Source organism: Bos grunniens, chromosome 12, assembly GCF_055505025.1.
Source record: "Bos grunniens cultivar Pamir isolate PY7600 chromosome 12, Bosgru_T2T1.0, whole genome shotgun sequence".
NCBI classification, from domain to species: domain Eukaryota; kingdom Metazoa; phylum Chordata; class Mammalia; order Artiodactyla; family Bovidae; genus Bos; species Bos grunniens.
Window position 1 is genome coordinate 45707887 of NC_141176.1, and position 14993 is coordinate 45722879.

The following is a 14993-nucleotide window of genomic DNA, read 5'->3' on the forward strand; positions in this document are numbered from 1 at the left end:
TAGTGGAAAATACATGGGATTTAAAGTCTGTTATACTTGAGTGCAAACTGAAGGCCTCACAGTTCGGAACTGCATGAAGTTCTAAGTCAAATCTTGTTCCTTTCCACTGTGGTAATACTTACCTAATGTAAGAAACTCAGGTTTGATCCCTGGATCAGGAAGATCCCTTGAAGGAGGGCATGACAACACACTCCTGTATATTTGCCTGGAGAATTTTATGGGCAGAGGAGCCTGGTACGCTATGGTCCATAACATCATGAAGAGTTGGACACAACTGAAACAATTTAGCACACATGCATATATACATATATGTATTAGTTCTTTTGCTTTCAACAGCTTTTGTCAATTCAACAGGATTGTCCATTGTAAATGAAAAATTAAACTGTCTTTAACAAAATGTTTATAGAAATGTGGAGAAAAAAAAAGAAATGTGGAGATTTTCATACATAGAACATTATTGTTCAATATTAGAGCCATTCTATTTCTCCTATTCTCCTGAGCACTTCACTCAACTGAAGTTATATACTGATGAATAATTAACATGATTATTTTTCACATATTTCAAGGTTCTTTGTTTTTACTAATATTTCACAAAGGTAAATGTGTTGCTTACACTATAAGTCTCTTTGCTACTCATCTTGCACCTGTTTCAAAGTGAATATAAACAAGATACTTTCTTTTAAGTTAGTAGAAACTCAGTGACCATACAGATCCTCTGAGTATAGAACAAAGAGAGACAGGCTTTTGATAGTTTAAGGGAAAAGTTGATAGAAATTTAGACAACATAAACTGACAAGATATTAGAACTTTATACCCCAAAGCAAAAATATTAAAAATACTTCATTTTACACATGTTAATAACTCCACAGATATGGTACAAGAGATTAACTACATGTAGTCTTCTTTCTGATTTACAAATTATATTTCCTTAATTGCTATATTAGTTTGATGTTGAATTTTTATTTTATTTTCAAATGTATAAACACATGCAAAGTATTTTTTGTAGAAGTAAAATTGCAGCCACTGGCTTATTATTAAACATCTTTTCTAGAGAAGTTAAATTGATATTAGCACATTATGATCTTAATGTTTCCAAAATCAGATATCTTTGTAACATGGTAGAAAATAAAAGATTTTTTAATTTTCATACATTAGAGATGTAACAATTCAAGCATGCAAGTTTCAAACTGAGTTTCAATTTTTCTACCTGAACTTGAAAATTTTATCAGTGCTATATTCACATGAATTTGTCAACATTTAAACTGCTATATATTTTTTCATTTATTTTAGCTATCATTTTATTCAAATTGCTATGTGCATATTCATTATTTAGGGGAGAGGTCTAGACAGAAAAATATGATCATTAGTATAACCAAGAAAAATTTTTTAACTTTTTCATGATTTAGATTATTTTTTAAAATTTAGCCAACATTTCTGAGAAATTACTGAGGGCTATATGGAGGAAGAAAAAGGATCGACTTAAAATCTCACATTTTCTACTGAAAATGTATCTGCCTGCCTAGTTTCCATTTATAATTTTCTGAAAAAAGGTTCCAGTAATGTAGTTATCAATGCAAATAATAAATGCTAAAAAAGTTGGATGAAAGCCAAATCCATCAAATACTCCCTCCAAAAAATAACTTCCATCGTCCATCCCAAATGACAGTGCCTTGAACATCTTTAACTTTTCCATCAGAACCATTTAGCATTACTATGCTTCTGCGCAGCTGGAACATCACTACCATTGTCACAACCAGGCAAACAAATTTATGATGATGTTCCTGGGAATATGGAACTAATGCAAAGGGGATTTCTCTGCAGTTCTTCATTAACATTTTATTCATTACAACAAGGGAGTTTTAAGAGTTTCCTTTTAAGCAAATTAGGTCACTGGATAAAAAACACACAGCATGGAAACACAGTGTATTACTACATAGAACAAAAGATCTGGTTAATAAATTATGATAATGGGATTAGTCATTTGCTCATGTTGAAAGGCACATTTAAATATTTTGGAATTAACTTACAGAGAGAATGATATTTTTTTCATGTACTATTTTCCCTTGGCTATATTTTTCATGATTGTTTTTGGCCATTTTTTCTCTGAGTGTATGTATTGCTTTTTAGATATTTTAAATCATTTAAGATGAGAAAAAAATATTTAAGTAGGTAAAGTATGTGTTTTAATCCTTAAATAGGAATAACCAAAATGTTGAGGAAAGCAATACAAGTAGGTTGAGAAATAGGCTCTAATAGGTCTTTTTTGGTTTTTTTGTTTTTTTTCCTCTTTCATGAAAAGTCTTTTTTTATTTTTCACATAATTGTTAAAAGATAGGTTAAAAATGGTTTTCCCCCAAAGGGAACATTTCAGTTTTCTGTGTATCTCCCTGCATCTAGATATAGTTTTGTTTTTTCATCATTTTTTAAAGTACTTTGAAATATTGGACACTCCAGGTGAAAGCATTGTCATTTTCTCTTGCTTTATGATGTTCCAAGATGCTCTGCTCACTCCGAAGTTGTTTCAGTATTTATTTACCAAGTAGGTTAAGAGGCTTAGGAGAAAATAGAGGAGGATGAGGGGAGGGCTGCTAATTAACATAAAACGTTATCTTAGGTTGCTGCTGCTGCTAAGTCGCTTCAGTCGTGTCCGACTCTGTGCGACCCCATAGACAGCAGCCCACCAGGCTCCCCCGTCCCTGGGATTCTCCAGGCAAGAACACTGGAGTGGGTTGCCATTTCCTTCTCCAATGCATGAAAGTGAAAAGTGTAAGGGAAGTCTCTCAGTCGTGTCTGACTCTTAGCGACCCCAAGGACTGCAGACCACCAGGCTCCTCCCATGGGATATTCCAGGCAAGAGTACTGGAGTGGGTTGCCATTGCCTTCTCCATATCTTAGGTTGGGTTTCCCCAAAGTAGACCCTGAGAAAAGAGTTAAAAAGCATGTGCTATATGCAAGGCCTGATCTCACGATAAAATGAGTGAAAAAAGCAGGATAGAGAAGCTGAAGGAACTGAGTACGGGTGGGAACTCCACATGTGAATTTCATCTCACCGTCTCATCTTGAAGCAAGGAGACCCTGTATTTTGCTCCCCTTTGTCCATCAGTCATTGTATGCAGGCTGGGAGGATGGTGTCTAAGCTTCCAAGAGAAAGTTTTCTTGTTCAGCCTGAAGGCAAATTTTCAGACAGGAGCAGTCAAGGCTGCCATTAGCAGCCAACACTCAAAGCGTATGGGGTGTGGTACACTGACCATCTGATACTCTGAGGCTCTAAAGAGGATGCCAACACAGCGACTACTACTACCACTAAAATATTGAACAAAAATATCTAGCAATATTATATTTCTGTAATATTTTATATTTTGCAAAGTATTTTTATGTTCCTTATATTATTAGATACTGATAGTACAATATGCATGGCATATACTATTACCATATTTGATATATGAATATTCTACAAGTCAAAGAAGAATACACCTATTTCATTTTACCTGACATGAAATTTAAAATACGACTTAATTTTATGTCACCGTTGTTGTTGTCTGTTTTTTGCATAATATTTTTCACTGATTTTTAAGAATGAAAAATTGAGGTAATATGTCAAGAAACTTGTCCGATGTTGCAGAGATAAGTAAAACTAAGATTTGCATCCAATTATCACTGAAATGTTACACTGTTTCAATAAGTAACATTTGTATACTATGACTTTGTTTATACTTACATATAATTATTAGAAATTACAGATTTCAGAAAAAATTAAACATACTCTGTATTTAACATATGTATTTAACATTGTGTTCTCTTAGTAAAATATTAGTCTTATATAAGAAAATAGCAATTACACAAAGAAAAATGCTTATGGTACAACATGGTACAAAGTGTAATATGAAATAATCATACTACACTACACAACTTGATGGAAGAAAGGCAACAACTAGAAAAGTCTCCTTATGTGAAGTGGCACTATAAAAACAGAACTTACAAAGCAAAATTTTGGAGAGTGAAAGAATTAACATTTCTGGTACCTTACAGCATGTCCAGCACATAAATGCTCTTCAATATATATTTTTGAATGAATGAATGACTCATTTTAGACAAGTAGGCAAGAAAACCAAAACTCAGATGACACATACCATGAAGCATGCATGGTATGTGAAGAAATAAGGCTTTGGTTGGGATGAGATATAAGAGGTAGGTACAGTCTGGTGGTTTTTTGAGATTAGCATAGACAAACAACGGGACTGAAGTCAAACATATTAGTGAGAAAGTTGAACCACCAAAACCCTGTACAGATACCTGAATGAGGTCATTTGGAGATGAGTTAGAAATGGCTGAATATAGATGATAAATGTTTGAAATAAAAATGACAAATATATTTTAATTCAAATGCAAATAGTCATTGATGGAACTACAGTGTTGATTGACTAGTGATCTGAGTCTTTGGTAAGGTGGCATCTCTACATTTATGGATCTTGATTTAGAGGTTTCATCTATGTGCCCCAGTTTTAATATGATCAGAGAGGCACAGAGTGGGAGAAGTCAAGATTGATGACCTAGATTTATGAGCTACATACCTAGATGCATGAGGGTTTGCCATTTGAATGGAGACATGTAAAGACTGAAGGATGGAAGAATAATGATTCCAACTTCAAAAGTCATAGACATTTAATACCTGTGAGAAATACTTGTAAATTATAAATACTCTGCGGTGAATTTCATATGCATGTTAAACTTATGCTAAGTGCTAAACAAAATGTAAATGATTTTTAAAATATGAAAAAAATTAACAATTCCTTAATATCTATTTCTCTTGACAGGTGAGGGAAAGCATATAAGCCAGTGCTTTATATCTCTCAGATACAGAGTATTAACTAGAACAAGGACTCAAAATCTCCAATCCAAGGTTTTGGGAAACTCCTAATAATCATTTACAGTTAAAACATGATTTGAAACCAGTTTGACATTTCTGGTCTTTGCTACATCAATTTTTATGACAACAAAGGAAAATTGTTGTATAATACTATTTTTTTTCTTGGGGAAATGTGTTAATATATACAGTTTTTATTTCCATAGGCAAAGCTACACTTATTATACATATAATCTACACATAGTATATGTGCATGTGTGTGTATATATATATATTAATTCCATATATATATATATATATACACAGAGAAATAGGAAATATGTGTTTTTGTGTATATAATACGCATATATACATGTGTGTTTGCACATATATATCAGAAGATATCTTTTAAATAAATAACAAGTATGATTAGAATACCCAATGCAGAATCACTTCACAATGAAAGCACAGACCTTTTATAATAAATAAGGCAGATGGAAGCTAGTTTGGAAACAAACTAAGAGTATTAATTCTATTGGGATTATATATTGTTTCAATAATTTTTTCATTCTTTCTCACATCCCCTGCTATTTTCCCTGAGCCCTACCACCTCAAACACACTAAAAAACAGCCACTCATACCATATAAACCCCACAAAATCATGCAACCATACAAGATAGATAGCAGGGCCACAGGTTCCATCAATTATGCTGTTCCTGTCTCTTAAACAAATCAACCTTACTTTCAGGTGAAAGAAAATCCTTTGAACTCACTCTATTTTTGACAACTAGTGCAAATGAAATTTAGAATATTACTAAGATAACTAAAACTAACATTGCTTTCTGTAATCTCAATTTTCTACTTTCATGTAAATGTGCTTTTCATCTTAATTGTCTGAATTGACACAGCAAAAGACAAAGAACAAAACTCACAGGCCAGGCTCCTATCAGCTTTATTAGAAAATGGACTTTATTGTCCAACACAGAAAAGATTTGTTTAAGGGAAAGGGAGGAACAAAAGTTCCCAACATGATAAGGTAGTCACTTCCAAAAAAAAAGTTCCACAGCCTTATCATAACAAGAATGAGTCACATAAGAAATAGAAGTAAAGAAACACATAATTTGGTGGTGCTGGTCATCAGAGGCTAAGCATATGTCCTTTTGATATAGTGCTTTATTCTCCTGTCCTATAGGCTAAATTTAATTATTAGCCTCGTTAGTTCTACAACCTTTATATTTGTTGTTTAAAAACAAAATGGCCTGTAGTGTTTAAAATCTGAATGCTCAGATACATTATATTCACACAAATTATATAAAATATGTTTGTATAAAAATACTTCACATGGATAATACACATAAACATTTTAATAAAATACAAATACACACAAATATTATAATAAATACATTTATTTATAATAATAAATGTACTTATTTTTACAAATAGCACATGTAACATAAGGAAAAATAATCTTCCAATTCTTACTTTAATCTGAATTATTAATAATTTAAAAATGAATCCAATTTTTTTCAATTCAAAAACTGAAATTCTACAAAATCAGTTACTAAGAATTTTAATATTCATTATGTGGATTTTCAGTGATAGAATGTCCCTCTTTTAGTTTTGTTCAAAGTTTAAGAAATTTCAACCAACTTACATCACCTCAAGTGAAAAAGCGGGGTATTCTTTAATAAGTGAAAGTCTATGGAAATAACTGGAATCAGGGACTCATCAGATGTTATATATTTTCTTTCTCCTCTCTGCTCCCCTTCTCTTCCTCTTCCACCTCTCTTCCTCACTCTCCGTACTTTTATTCTGCTTTCTTCTTGCTGCTTTAACTCTGAGAGAAGTTCAGAAAGTTAAGAAATTCTCTTTTTTCTTCAGAAAATATGCAGGCTTAATTCTAATTGTGTCATGGCTCCATATATGAACCAATCACTTTGGCAAAATGAAGGTGATTGATGAATTACCATTCATAGAGTTTGTAGCAACTCCCGGAACCAAGGGTAGAATGAGTTCCACTGAACTTTAATGGACAGGAACTGAGGAATTAGAGGTTTCCCATGGTATATCTGAGCGGTATAATGAAACCAAGATATTGGGCAGGCAGGCAAATAATGTAGGTCTCCTACAAGGGTTAGCAAGTTTGGAATGTAGTGAAAAGACGTTTTACACACCACTAAAAGCAAAGACAAAGGCATGATAATGAAAAACTGTGGAAATTTAGGGAAAATAAAAAGTGATAAGAAACCTTTAATGGATGAAGGGTTGACTATGCCTATGGACTATGGAAAGGAACTTAGCTACTCAGAGAGAACAAAATAAAGGTAGGTTAAGCCAAATCGTAAAGGACCATAAATGCCAGGCTAAATATTTGAGAGTGCAAAGCCATTCAACCTTTAAAAGAAGGGGCAGCCTTGATCTAACCTTCCCTTATGGAAGTGAATTTTCAGTGGTAGCAAAGCTAGATTGCAGCTATAATCACTAGGGTCAGGGATATCAATTAAGTGACATTAGGCTAATGTAAATAGAGATCTGGGGTTATGATTGTGAAGAATGCAACAAAGGTAAACGTTATTAATAAAAGGATAATCATAGAGTTTGGAAAACAAGAGAAATAATAGAAAAATGATCAAAGATTTAAAATCTCTAACTAGGAAAATGGTGGAAACATCAGCCTAAATGATAAAATACTGAGTCACTATTCTGTATATCTGAAATTTATATAATATTGTAAATCAAATATACTTTGATTAAAAGAAAATATAAAACAAACAAATTCAGCCTGTGCTAAGTAATGTCTGAGTATATCTGTATTTACTCATTAAATGGGACTTCCAATAGTGTTTTAAATGGCAGGGGAAATAAAAATCCTATTCAAGATCATTAGAATAAGTAATGATGTATGTAAAAGAATATTGAGCATGTTGGCCTTCAAAGCAACCTACAAGGAACTTATTTTTCTTAGTAAACTAAATGAAAACCAATGTAGAAAATATATAGGCATTGTTAAGGCTAATATTAACATTTCTAATATGTAAGCTTAATTCCATCAAGACTGTCTGTTGAAGCTGTATACAACTTTCAGCGTTGAAATACTAACTCTGCAGTTTATTGGAACAATATGAATTTCAATTTATGATATGTGTATGCAATTATGTTATTCAATAAATGTTTAATGAATTTAAAATTCACATTTAGATGAAAATGAAAGAATCGAAAAGTAGAATAAATCTATTTTGCTTTCTTCCCCTTCCCCCAAATTTACTAAAAACAGTAAGAATTATGTAATACATATTATACAAATTACAACACCTACTGTACAAACATATTCCAGATATGATATATCAACAAGATCAATAAAGTATCTAAGGATAAATCAAATAAGCAAGGTCTAAGACTTCTTTGGCAAAAACTATGCATCTTTAATGTCAGAAAATAAAAAAAAACTGAATAAATGGTAAGAAAAGACCAAACAATGTATAAAAAAATTCAAAATTTTAATTGTTTTAAAAATAAATATTAAAAAGAAAACAAAGATTAAAATAAAACTAAAAATATTTTTGAAGACACAGAGTAGACTATATATATAACCTTGGAGTGAGGGATGCTTTATTTAAGTATCCTCAAATTCCTCAAAAGAGAAAATCACTTAACAGAAAATATTGATGAATTTGAGGACATGAACACAGAAACCTGACTGATAAATAAATAAACAGGCAAAAAAACAAACAAGCCAATAGATGAAAAGTAAGAGTGGCATTCTACTCTTGGCCTTGTTTCTGTAACTTCTACTAAGTGCACTGTATTTAGAACATCTGGGTTTCCCAGGCGGCATTAGTGATAAAGAATCCGCTGCCAATGCAAGAGACATAACAGACTCAGGTTCAATCCCTGGGTCAGGAAGATATCCTGGAGAAGGGTATGGCAAGCCACTCCAGTAGTCTTGCCTGGAGAATCCCTTGGACAGAGGAGCCTGGTAGGCTGCAGTCCGTGGGGTCGCACAGAGTCGGACACTCACTTTTGTCATCCAGAAAGTTTCAATCTAATAGGTAAGAAAGCTACACAAAAAAGCAAAAAAGAATATTCCTTCATTATATCAAGTTATATTTACTTCAACTTTATAATTTCTATGTAATATAATGTTGTAAAAACTAATATTATAAAGAGGTAGTTAGTGCACTTGCTTCATATTTCTTGATCATAAGCAAAAATCTGTTTAATTGAGAATAAAGTCCAGAATACCTGAACTTTTTATAACTTTTTTCTAACTTTCTAGTCATTTACATAAGGTTTTTATCCTTTATTTCTTCCTTTCTTGTTTTTTTTTTTTTTTCTTTTCTAACTTTAAGTTTATGATGCATCTGAAAAGAACAATAGGAAACTATGGGAACGAGAAAAAAACTGTGTTGTTAAATTCTGCTGCTGCTGCTGCTGCTGCTGCTAAGTCACTTCAATCGTGTCTGACTCTTTGCGACCCCATAGACCGCAGCCCACCAGGCTCCCCCGTTTCTGGGATTCTCCAGGCAAGAACACTGGAGTGGGTTGCCATTTCCTTCTCCAATGCATGAAAGTGAGAAGTGAAAGAGAAGTTGCTCAGTCGTGTCCGACTCTTAGGGAACCCATGGACTGCAGCCTACCAGGCTCCTCTGTCCGTGGGATTTTCCAGGCAAGAGTACTGGAGTGGGGTGCCACTGCCTTCTCCGTCTTAAATTCTAAGTGCCACTAGTAAGTACTGTACTATCGCATATGTTCTAGAAAGAAAATTAAAATAACTATACACAAACGAATCTGTATTTCTATGGCTAATTAATAACCACCATGCTGTGAATAACTGATGATAATGTACTACTAAGAGAAATCAATAAATTTACACTGAGGCTCAAGGTAATTGGAGTTGCAGAATAGAAAATGATGTATTGTGCATTGATTCCTTAGCAATCTTTTAACTAAAAAGAAGAGAAAGCTAATTACTTTAGCAGGTATCTGAAAATGATAAGATTAAAACAAGCTAATTATATGTTCTTGAATAATTATTTAACTTTGATGAAAGTTGAGGAAAGGCATATTGTAATCCAGACAAAGAAATGTTATATTTCACTAATGCAGCATAATCCTGCTCTATTTAACAGTCTTACCTTATTTTAAAGCAATCTAAATATAAGGAACAAACACTATTAAACAGAAATACATAGGATATGTCCATATAGTATGCAAGATAAACTGAAATTCCAAAAATGTTTATATATAAGACTTCTATTAAAAATTTATCAGGTGAAATGGCAAAAAAAAAAAAGTTTTTGTTTTCCTAATAGCAGTAATTTAAGTGCAATTTTACTATATAAATGTTTACTTACTTCTGTCAATGTAAGAGAAATAAAATTGCATAAGCTGATCAAGTTTTGAATTTTAATTTATATAAATATTATTTCAGATTAAGTTTTACAGACATATCACCAAATCAGGAAGTATTTAGTTTTATTAATGGTTTTTAATTTAAAATTTCTCAGATATAAATATTTTGAAATGAATGCTGAAAGTTGTTCAGCTATACAATTTCACCACATGCTTACTCATTTAAAAGCATTTTTTCCCATTATTACTTGACTATCCTTTTCTTTTCTCCCATCAAAATCAGTATGTGACAAGTTTAACTTAAATCCATCTCTATTTCTCCTATCCATAACATTCATTAACACAAATACCAGTACTATGAATAATATCACCTAGTTTTAAGGCTCATTAGTGGATTATAGTCAGTATGAGTATTCACCTGGTGCTTATAAATTGTACTGGTTGGTTTAATTATTATAATAATTATGTTATAAACCTCCTAGCATTCTTGAGAATAGTCAGTATACTTCTCACAGTCAGAGAATGTTCAGTGAATTTGGAAGATTTCCTGTTTCATTTACCAAGGGTCCTTCTTGAGGTTTTTTATAGGCTCCTAACTTCTTAAAATTTGAGAAAATACCCACAAGGGTCCCAGAATAGGGAATGGGGTTTAGGGCAATATACAAAGCCTTTTCTTATGTATCAGTTCAGTCCAGTTCAGTCACTCAGTCGTGTCCAACTCTTTGCGACCCCATAAATCGCAGCACACCAAGCCTCCCTGTCCATCACCAACTCCCGGAGTTCACTCACACTCACGTCCATCGAGTCAGTGATGCCATCCAGCCATCTCATCCTCTGTCGTCCCCTTCTCCTCTTGCCCCCAATCCCTCCCAGCATCAGAGTCTTTCCAATGAGTCAACTCTTCCTATCAGGTGGCCAAAGCACTGGAGTTTCAGCTTTAGCATCATTCCTTCCAAAGAAATCCCAGGACTGATCTCCTTCAGAATGGACTGGTTGGATCTCCTTGCACTCCAAGGGACTCTCAAGAGTCTTCTCCAACACCACAGTTCAAAAGCATCAATTCTTCGGCACTCAGCTTTCTTCACAGTCCAACTCTCACATCCATACATGACCACTGGAAAAACTGTGGCCTTGACTAGATGGACCTTTGTTGGCAAAGTAATGCCTCTGCTTTTCAATATGCTATGTAGGTTGGTCATAACTTTCCTTCCAAGGAGTAAGTGTCTTTTAATTTAATGGCTGCAGTTACCATCTGCAGTGATTTTGGAGCCCCCAAAAATAAAGTCTGACACTGTTTCCACTGTTTCCCCATCTATTTCCCATGAAGTGATGGGACCAGATGCCATGATCTTTGTTTTCTGAATGCTGAGTTTTAAGCCAACTTTTTCATTCTCCTCTTTCACCTTCATCAAGAGGCTTTTAGTTCTTCTTCACTTTCTACAATAAGGGTGGTGTCATCTGCATATAGTTGAGAAGAAAATTAGATCAAGTCAAAGCAGTGTTAAAAACAAAATCCTATACAAAATTTCCATAACACATCAAAGGAATGCTGTGGGGGGAAAAAAAATTGAAGGACATTTAAAATCAGAGGAAGTAGCAAGATGAAATTTAAAAAAAAATTCCAAACCAGACCAAATAAAAACAACAATAACAAAACCCTCAGAAGAAACAATCAGTTTAGATAAAGAAATATTACACAATATGGTTAAATACTGTATGAACTATGCATATTTATAATGCAAACTATATAATGTAGAAGACCATGGATGCACAGTTCACATTTGAGAAATATTAATACTTAAGAATTCAAATAGCCCAAAAGAAAAAGACAGATATAAAAATTATGAGAAAAAATAGATTTGGATCCAGGTAAAACAATATTTCTGATTTAAAAAAGTAGAGTAAATAGAAAAAGAGCAAATCCATAACACGGAAAATTCTTCCTGAATTTAAAAGGGTCCCAAAGATTCAGGAAAATGGAACTATTTAACTTTGTCAAAATCAATGCAAGTAATTCATATCCATAAACAACTAAAACTTCATGGGATTCTAATATCTGAGGGAAAAAAGATATGCAAAAGACCAAATTTAAAAAAAATAAAATAAAAAATAACCCAAATAGAAGCTAACTTTATATTTCTATGAAAATCCAATTCTATAAAATATCAAAAGCAAATTTTATTATCCAAGAATATTATATCTAAATATCTTCAGATATTATAAGGTTTATAAAATATATTTACATAAACCTTACTGCCCACCTGAGTAATTTTCTTCTGCTCTCTTCAACCAAGCTTTACCAGCTTTAAATTTCTGGAAATTTGCTTAATTTTTAATATTAATGTGATATAATATTTAGATCTTTAGTATTACTATAAATATATGTAATCAAAATAAAATGTTCTCAGCCAAAATAAATCATATTTATATAATGGGTTTATCATATATTAATCTAATGTATGACATTTTTTAAAAGTCTGTGCAATGGCTTAATTTTGCAACTCAGCAAAACAAGTTGACCTTTGCTTTCACTACAGTATAATATTTTGAGAAGGTTAAATGATATAAGGTTCCATATCTATTACATGATGTGAATTTAAACAAGGTCTCTTAGCGGGAAGGATTATATACATACATAAGTTGTGAGTTCTTACCAGGAAAATCTGCCAGGAGTTCAACTTGCATAAGGATACAATTAATTTCTTAGAAAACAAGGCAGCATTTGTCACTAATGAATGAAACCTGGGACATTGTATTATTTCTTTCAAACAAGAGGTCAGGGGAAGATAGCCTCCTACTTTGTACAGGGAATTCTGCTCTGTTCCATAACATTCAACAGGCACTTGTTGAGTATTCTGATACAGTAGAGTTCCTGGATATGCCAAGATGAAGAGCATTATTTCCTGCTCTCTGGGAGTTTATAGTCCAGTAGACAAGTGACAGAATATTAAAATGTCGGGTAGAGTGTAACAGCTTAGTTTTAACTAAGTTGTGTGTAACAACTTAGTTTTTCACAGATTATTATGAGAGGTAGTAGGTGTGATACCCAAACTAAGAATGAGAGTCTGAGGATTACAGAAATCATGGAAGTTGGCTTACCTCTTTTCTGGCTAGGAACTCTATGCTGTCAATCTTTGTATGCTTGAACTGAGTCACATGATCCAAATCTGGAGCAGAGAGTTTGTGTATGTATATATACACTCTATGCTCGGATGCTTCAGTTGTGTCCAATTCTTTGTGATCCTATGAATTGAAACTTGCCAGGCTCCTCTGTCCATGGCATTCTCAGGGCAAGAATAATGGAGTGGGTTGCCATCTTCTCCTCCATGAGATTTTCCTGACCCAAGGATAGAACCTGCCTCTCTCATGTTTTCTGAATTGGCAGGCAGGTTCTTTGCCACTAGTGCCACTTGGGACACTATTACCTTAGTTTTGATCCTGGTTTGTTATTCATTTGCTTGTTCTCTAATTGCCTTTTAAAAAATACTATTTTATTGAGGTATGACTGAATACAAAATCTGCACAAATTTAATACATGCAGTGAGTTTGGAGATGAGTGTATACCCATGAAATCATCACAACAATCTATGCTATAAGTATATCCACCATGTCCTAATTACTTATTTATTGTTGCTGTTGTTTTTTTGTTATTATTTGCTTTGGGTAGAAGTTAAACTTGGGATATACACAGTAATTAGCATAATGTATTTCTATATAATACATTTTATTTTTCTCTTCATTTACCTTTTGTAATAATTTTGAAACTATATATTCCCTGGAAAGTATGTGTAATATTTAAAGTATATTTTGTAATAAAACAGGGAATAACTAATACTTTAATAGTTGCTATTATTGTGAGAAACTTATACAGTAAATGACTAAACATATTATTTTATAGTAAGACCAAAAATTTTATAGCCATACTAGAATATTTGAAGAACAATTCTGAGACTTTAGAACCAAAGTTTAAAAGAATATTAGCAAGCCTAGATAAATAACTAAATATATATACCTATATATATTATATTATATATGAATAGAGGAGATTGATTAAGATGTTGGAAAAGAAGGACACAGAACTTACCTTTCCCTACAATCACAATTATATATACATGATATATACGTGTAGAACAATTCTCACTGGAAACTGGCAAAAAGATTCTTATACAACCAAGGCTGTAAGAATTATACACATATACACACACACACACACACAATCAGATAGGACAAGAAGAAAAGCGACAAAGTCAGGACCTGTGCTTCTGGGAAGGGATTCACAGGAAAAGGGAGATTACGTGGGTGTACACTGGCCCTGGAGAGTGAGTAGTCGGCCACAGACAGGGTTTCCTATTGTTTGGGTCCCACACAGGAAAGACAAGCCTCCTCAGCTGGTTGGAGAACTGCCACTATGCTAGTAGCTGCCAGGTTTCCCCCAACTTCCTTACCATGCACCCCAGCCCAAGTCAAGCGAACTCTCCAGCCCCATTTGTTTCATATTACAGCACGGCACTAGAAACAGGACTGCCACAACTAGGGAGGTGACCTGGTCTCACACCTTGGTGGGGTTTTGATGGCCATTGTTGGCACTTACTCAAGTAATGCATGAGAAGAACCCCAGAACTCTGATGTCAGCCAATCATAGCTCACCCCAAAATACATGCCAAGAGTCCATGCAGGTCCTGCTTGCTTTGTGATACAGATCCACAGTGGGAAAAGGGCAACAAATGTTGGAGGTAAATGATTGGCTGTGGGGCCAAGGGGACTTGGGCCCAAAGCTGCATCTGAGCAGAATAAGGGA